The 7,548-nt window shown below is 31.2% G+C and overlaps 1 long non-coding RNA gene across 1 annotated transcript; it reads right to left on the bottom strand.

The window, feature by feature from the left end:
- Positions 1-1,636: 1,636 nt before the first annotated feature.
- Positions 1,637-6,152, bottom strand: LOC132731272 (uncharacterized). Its single transcript, XR_009625858.1, has 5 exons — positions 4,388-6,152; positions 3,953-4,152; positions 3,396-3,607; positions 2,482-2,644; positions 1,637-2,097 (listed from the first exon to the last, which is right to left on the bottom strand). It is a non-coding gene; the product is annotated as an uncharacterized LOC132731272 (long non-coding RNA).
- Between the last annotated feature and the right edge of the window lie 1,396 nt (positions 6,153-7,548).

Genomic DNA, 7,548 nt, shown 5'->3' with positions numbered 1-7,548 from the left:
GGTAGACACCCATTAGAACATGTTTCATGCTAAATATCTTAGCTCTTACTCTTTTGGTTCTTTAAAAGAAGATTTTTTAAGTTTTTACTATATGCATATAGGGAAAATCAATGACCCCCTGGGGCGGGGCCAATTTTGACCCCAGGGCTTTTTATTTGAACAAACTTGGTAGACACCTATTAGAACATGTTTGATGCTCAATATCTTAGCCATAGCTCTTTGAGTTCTTTAAAAGAAGATTTTTTAACTTTTTACTATATGCATATAGGGAAAATCAATGACCCCCCGGGGCGGGGCCAATTTTGACCCCAGGGCTTTTATTTGAACAAACTTGGTAGAAACCCATTAGAACATGTTTCATGCTAAATATCTTAGCTCTAGCTCTTTGGGTTCTTTAAAAGAAGATTTTTTAAGTTTTTACTATATGCATATAGGGAAAATCAATGATCCCCCGGGGCGGGGCCAATTTTGACCCCAGGGCTTTTATTTGAACAAACTTGGTAGACACTCACTAGAAGAATGTTTCATGCCAAAAATATAAGCTCTAGCTCTTATGGTTTTTTAAAAGAAGATATTTTAAAGTTTTTTCTTTCGGTTGCCATGGCAACCAGAGTTCTGCATGGAATTAAATTCTTTGAACAATTTTAAAAGGTGACCACCAAAGGAACATTCCTGTGAAGTTTGGATGAAATTGGCTTAGTGGTTTATGAGGAGATGTCATTTAAAGTAAAAGTTTACGGACGGACGGACGGACGGACGACGGACGGACGGACGCCGGACGAAAAGCGATCACAAAAGCTCACCCTGTCACTTTGTGACAGGTGAGCTAAAAATGGACAAGTGCAATGCTATATGCTTGTCACTTCATAAGGCATAAAAAATAAACTATATATTGAAACTATATACAGTTGTAATCATCTTGACTACTTGACTAGAAAATATCAAAAGCCTTTACAAAAGAAAGTGTTAAAAAAAAAGGATAAGACTACTGAAGTTTTGTTTTTCAAAAATGAAAAGAAAGTCTTCTCTACAATATCAATATTCTCTATATAACATGAAATAACAAACAGAATGGACAAAAATAAACACACAAATAAACTGTGAAATATCAACAATATAGTCACAACATCATAGGTGAATATAAAAACAATATCAAATATGAGCTATAATCAAAAACCATATACATCTTTAATTTTGAGGGAATGTTAGAAATATAATACACACATAAAGATAGATGGGACTATATGAGTTTGAAAAAATGTTCTTAAAAGGCATTTCTTACAGGAAATTATTGTAATAATTTTCTTTAAAATGAAGTCATATTTATGCATGGCACTGAAAACATTAATGCTTGCTTGGCATATAGATGTAAGTTAACATGTTTGTATGTTCAAACAATTGTGAAGTAAAATATTACATGGTGCAATAATAAGAAAACTGGTATGTAGAATATATTATGAAATAAAGCATTGTAATGAGCATTGTAATGAATTAATACACAATATAGAATGTTCAATATAAAATTTGCTTTTATGTTTAGAAAAATGACATTACAAATCTTCAAAATTGTGTTAAAAAGACAAAGGATCCATGTCATAATAGTTATAATCTCAGCTGAGTTTTAGGCAGTAATTTTTTAGCCTATTTATGTAAGATTTCTCAAAAATAAGCAAATTTATATGAATAAACAATGATCATTAAACATTTGAACTTCAATTTTAGATTACTTTAGATAAAGGAAAAAGTATAATTTGTTCTGAAATTCAACTGACACTGAAAATGTATTGTTAGCAATAAGTATGGTTTACAGTGTTCTATTCAACTATTTTCCTGAGGTTGATAGCTTTCCATTCAAGATGTTGCCCTTCACCTGACAAGGTAGTCTGTATACTAGAGTGGACATGAGATCAACATGTGTTGTGTCTTCAGCTACATCTATTTGACCAAAGAGATTGACAATGTCTTTCTCAAACACTACTCCATATAAGATTTGCCCATCTTCTTTCATGAGCTCCAATTTTACTCTGTATGTTAGTAAACTGGTGGTACCACTGCATGTGGGACAGACACCGTCTGCCATTTTCTTCTTGTGACAACCTATGACAAATAGAGTGTAATAAATGTAAGGAAAATTCTCAAATTTTAACTGATAAGAGGAACATATAAACAAAACCCATAGCAGGATGAGGGCAACACTTGACCTTTTAATTATGATTTATTATGAAAATAAACCATTATTTTTTAATACAAAATATTAGTGATAATCAGTGAAAATGAAATAATCTGACTTCAATGTCAAGGTCATACATGAATAAAGGTCAATTTAGTTTTGATGTACCTGAAGGTCCTGACCTAAATCATGAGTCTTGAAGTAATATACAAATATGAAAAAATGAACAAATATTGGACATAAAAATCATATACATTTTAAAAGGAATATCCATCAATGGTATGATGTTGAACAGAAAATATTTTAATTACCATCATAATCACATCCATGATAAATAGATGCATCTTCTATTCCCGAGACAGTAAATTTGGTATCTCCTTGTTGGTGACCACTGCCACCAAAATCAGTGAGACCTTCAAAATACTTCACATCTTCTTCCGTTACGTTACTTTTGACTGCATCATCACTAACAAACTGCAAAATAGAGTTTGTAAGTAGTTTTTGTATGAAGCAATACATACTTATGTTGAAGACAGACTGAATATATGTATACAGGAATGGTAACAATTTTGGATAATGATTGCCCAATAAAACTCAACTAATTACAATATGCATGAATATATAAACAGTGTATTATTGATATTCATTTGAAAACACAAGGGTAATAATTTTAAATATTTTAAAGAAATGAAATGATGTATTTGAAGAACAGATGTACTAACAAACATTTATATTGACATATTTATCTGACACCTGTAGGCCTATCCTACGTAATAATAGTATAATAGTCAACCCTAGATTGGTTTGAACTACGAACTGCACAGGCCCTCTGAGTTCATGCGAATGAATTTCCATTGTATTGATAAATATTACTGAATGTACATTTCATGCTTATGAAGGGACATAATTACAAGTTTATTTTTATTAATTTTAAGCAAATTTTGTCAATAAGAATTAAATGCATAGATTTTAATGTTTACATTTAAGTTTACATGTATATTTATAACATAGAATTATAACTGGTTGAACTTGTTTAAAAAAAATTTTGGTAGACAAATTAATATAACAATTCTATTCATTTGAAGTTTAGACTATACCTTGAATAATTTTCAAGTTATGTTTAAGATAAAAAAAATCAAAACCAATAAACTGAAACATCGCAAGGCTTATTTTATGAAAATATTCATGAATTTGAAACAACTAGATATAAATCATATTTATGTACCTGGCATTTTGTTACAGTAGAAGTAACTAGTTGGTCTTCACCTTGCCATGTTTTTTTGTACACACCACTTATCTCGACACAACTGTGTTTTCAACAAATTGTTGTTGTGCTTGTTGAGAGAACAAAGCTACTTTTGTTCGGCCTGAGTGATCGATTAAGCCAAGACACCTGACTGGTAGAGTTCCATCTCTTTTAAGTGTTACATCTGAAACCTGGAAAAGAACTTATTATGTTGTCACAATGACAAATGTACAGCATGTAGTCTCACTGGAATGAAAATGTCCATTGCAGCAATAAAAAGTGAAAATAAATAGAACTTTTAGCTAGTTAGTAAACACACTCACACATATCTCTAATTGTATGCTCTCTAATTTTGTGTTTAGAGTTTTTAAATCAAGATGGTATTCAATAAGAAAGATTGTTTTTTTTAAAAGATATCAAGCGCATAACAATGGTTTGTTTATAGTTTTTGAAACTTCTGGTAAGTAAGTAAACCTGCAAACATTTTTATCAGGAAATTTCCTGAAAGTCTACTGATAAAATGAAATCACACATACTTTTGCAATCTTAGCACAGATTGTGCTTTTTTCTGGAGATGTCAATGCATCTGAAATACTTCTTTTTTGACCAGTTGCAGGCACATCTTCTGGTAAAGGAGGAATTGTTTGAACTGGCACAATTTACAGGTGGAACTATTGTTACTGAGCTGGTCTGTACAACCCAACATCCATCTGTTTTTTGGATAACATTGGAAAACCTAAATAAAGAAAAAAAAACAGTTAATAATTTTATGATGTATTAAGTAGGAATACTAGTGGAAAATATAATAAGCCATTTTTTTGTTTAAAACATGTATCAAGTTCGCAAGGTCGCCAATTTGTAAATATTAGAGAAATAAAACAATTGCCTGGAAAAAGCAGTTCTACAGTAACAACACTGTGTTCTTTCTGTAAATAAATAAAACCAACTGAAAATTGGAAGTTTATACTCACTTGTAGGACAAGCCTTCCCTGATCATGTTGAACTTGTGCCTTAAGTAGCATCTTATAATTGTGATATTATCAGCATTTCCAGTAACCATGTTAAAGTAAGTCATTTTACCATTTTTGCCCTCATACGTCAGGAAGTTTTTTTGACTTTTTTAGGACTTTCCCGGTCACAGTGCACTTTTCATCAGACTGGTAAAGGAAATTCAGGAAAATGCATCAAGGATGTGAATAAGTTTTTTGTGTATAATTATTTTTTGTTTACATTTTAAGGTAATGAAAATGAAATGCCTAAAAATGTAAAGTTCAATATTTTAGATTTGACATACTAGCTGTTGTAACATTATAAGTTTTTTTTTGTATTAAGAAAACTGAAGTACATCTTTTAATATGTTATTACAAGTAAAAATGCCCCACTATTTTTCTAAAATTGTAAATTATTAAAAAATGGTGTTGTTTTTCTTGTTTTTGATGTTTTTTTTTTTACTGAACAATCAAGGCAATCGATAATGGTAAAATTGAAGTGTCATCTTATTTAATTTTAGCAGCTACAAATTAACAATGATGCACATTTCCATATTAAATCAAAAGTATTTAAATCTTCTATTGTGAGATGTTAGAACACCTTTTTTATAAAATGAAAAACATGAAAGTTTTTAACATATTTGAATAAAACAAAAAACTAACTGAATAGAAAATACTTTTTATAAAAAAAAAAGCAGATATAGTGACTGTAAATGACCAGTACCATTCTTTTTAAAAAAAAACAATCAGGGAAATAGAAAATAATATTATATTCAGTTATGAAAATTTACATTGTAGGACTTTAATTGTGAGGTAATATACTGGCCCAAAACTGCATGTCAGATTATGAACATTTTTGAGTGATAAAAATTAATGATGATATATACAGTGTTTTTTTCAGTATATAACTACTACCCTAAAACAGTACTGTTCCCAATAGAAAATAGACCTGAAAATTCCCAACTTCTATGTTTTAATTCCCAAAATGGCTGATCAAAATTCCCACAAGGCCAAGTGATTTCTCTGAAATCATTTAAATTCAACATATTCATATAAATCACCACTCAATAGTTCTACTTGGACAATGGAAGCTGTTAGATATCTTTATTGATGATAACTAATTTTATTTTTAGCTGAAAAATGCATAAATTTTTCTTTGCCAATTTAAATCAAAATAACGCATTTTTTCCCAATTAGTCTAGTACCAACACCATTCCCAAACTTGAGAAAAAACTCTGATACATGTGTTGAGAATTTATTTTATATAACAAGTTGTTTATAGGAAACTATTTGTCATAAAGCTGTTCAAATTCTAGGAGTAATAAAATTGAACACACTATTATTGTAATAACACAGATAAAAAGTTTAAGTTTTTTCTTTAATATCAAGTCCAATTGCAAATTAGAGAATCAATCTTTATTGATCAATGAAGATTTCTTAGCCTTTCATACTCTTCCAAAACACCAGCTGGAGGCTGAACAGCATGTGGAGAAAATTTTAGTAAATACAATCCAGACAAAGATGTAACTCGACTCAAAGCAACATAACTCATCCCACGTTCAAACACAGATTCTCCTAAATCAATGACAACTTTATTTAAAGACAAACCTTGCACTTTATGTATTGTACAAGCCCATGATAACATTAATGGAAACTGAGACCTTACAACATGCCTTCCATCCATGATTAAGGAATACTCAACTCGATCAATACTAATGAAATCACAACCACTTGTTTTTAACACTTGTCCAACTGAAAGGTCATCAAACATCACATTCACAGATTCAATAATACCAGAGCTTGTATATGAGAAAGAATGAATATTTCCAATAGCACCATTGACTAATCCATGATTAGTATGTATATTTCTTATAAGCATTACTCTACCACCAACACATAAATTTAGTTCAACTGACAATCCACCAGCATCACGTTCATTCAAATGAACACAACTGCTTGGAACATCTGAACCCGCATCTTTATCATTATGACCAAAATAATGGTAAGCAGGCAAAGAAACTTTTTCGCAGTCTAACATAGCAAGCCGAGCAGAATTGAATGCTGCAACATCAGCTCGTAATGCAAATAAATGCATAATATTATTAATTTCACTGGAGTCAAAGTTTAATCTATTGACCAATAATGCAACATCTGTTTTAGTAAGGAAACCTACTCTAGCTCTATTTAATAAAGAAGCATAACATGCATCATTCACCTGCCTCATGTTTTGTTCTAAAAAGATTGGTGTAAACAAATGCCAGAGTAAAATATTTTTAAATGCAAATCGCCCTGAAACTGGTCTCAACTGGAAGAAATCACCAAAAACTATTACATTTAACCCACCAAATGCCCTTTCATCATCTTTAATTTCTGAAAGCCTCCTACTTATGTAAGTCAACATAGAAGAACTTACCATACTAATTTCATCAACAATAATTGTTGAAACACATTGAAATTGTCTTTGCAATTTTGCTAGAAGGAAATCAGAAAGGGGATCATACTCTAAATATTGCTTGACTGGTATTTTTAACAAACTGTGTATTGTTATACCATTGACATTCTTGGCAGCAGTTCCTGTAGGAGCACAAACAACAACAGGAGATGTTCCTGCTTGTATAGCAGCAAAATGCTGTAAGTGTGCAACAATCAATTGCAGAAGGAAAGATTTACCAGTTCCAGCACCACCGGAAATGAAAAAATGAAAAGGTTGCGAAGAATCATTTGTGCCAAGCCTACATTTAATTTGTGTCAAGGCATTATTCTGACTCTTTGAAAGTGTACAACATTTTCTGTAATATTCATCAACAGACATATCACAACACTCTAATGTATGTAATTCACTAATAATACTACTGTCTTGAACAAAATCACTGTATGTAGGAACATCATCTGTATGTTCTGAAGGATTTTCCAACTGAATTGAAGTAACAGGTACATCATCATTGTCTGTAACAGTTTCTAGTAACAAGTCTTCATCTGCAGGAGCAAGTTCTTGCTCACAAAGGCGAATACGCCTTACTGCATTTTCAATCTCAGATGCAAGTGTAAAATACTGATAATTAATACTCTTATCAAACTGTATTTGTTTCTGTTCAAAAGAAATGCGCGCAGACTCACAATTACCAAGCAAATCGGCCTCTGAT

This window comes from Ruditapes philippinarum, unplaced genomic scaffold, assembly GCF_026571515.1.
Source record: "Ruditapes philippinarum isolate M1 unplaced genomic scaffold, ASM2657151v2 ctg4018_1_1_1_1, whole genome shotgun sequence".
In the NCBI taxonomy this organism is placed as follows: domain Eukaryota; kingdom Metazoa; phylum Mollusca; class Bivalvia; order Venerida; family Veneridae; genus Ruditapes; species Ruditapes philippinarum.
The sequence above is the reverse complement of the archived record's forward strand: the minus strand, read 5'-3'. Positions and strand labels throughout refer to the sequence as shown.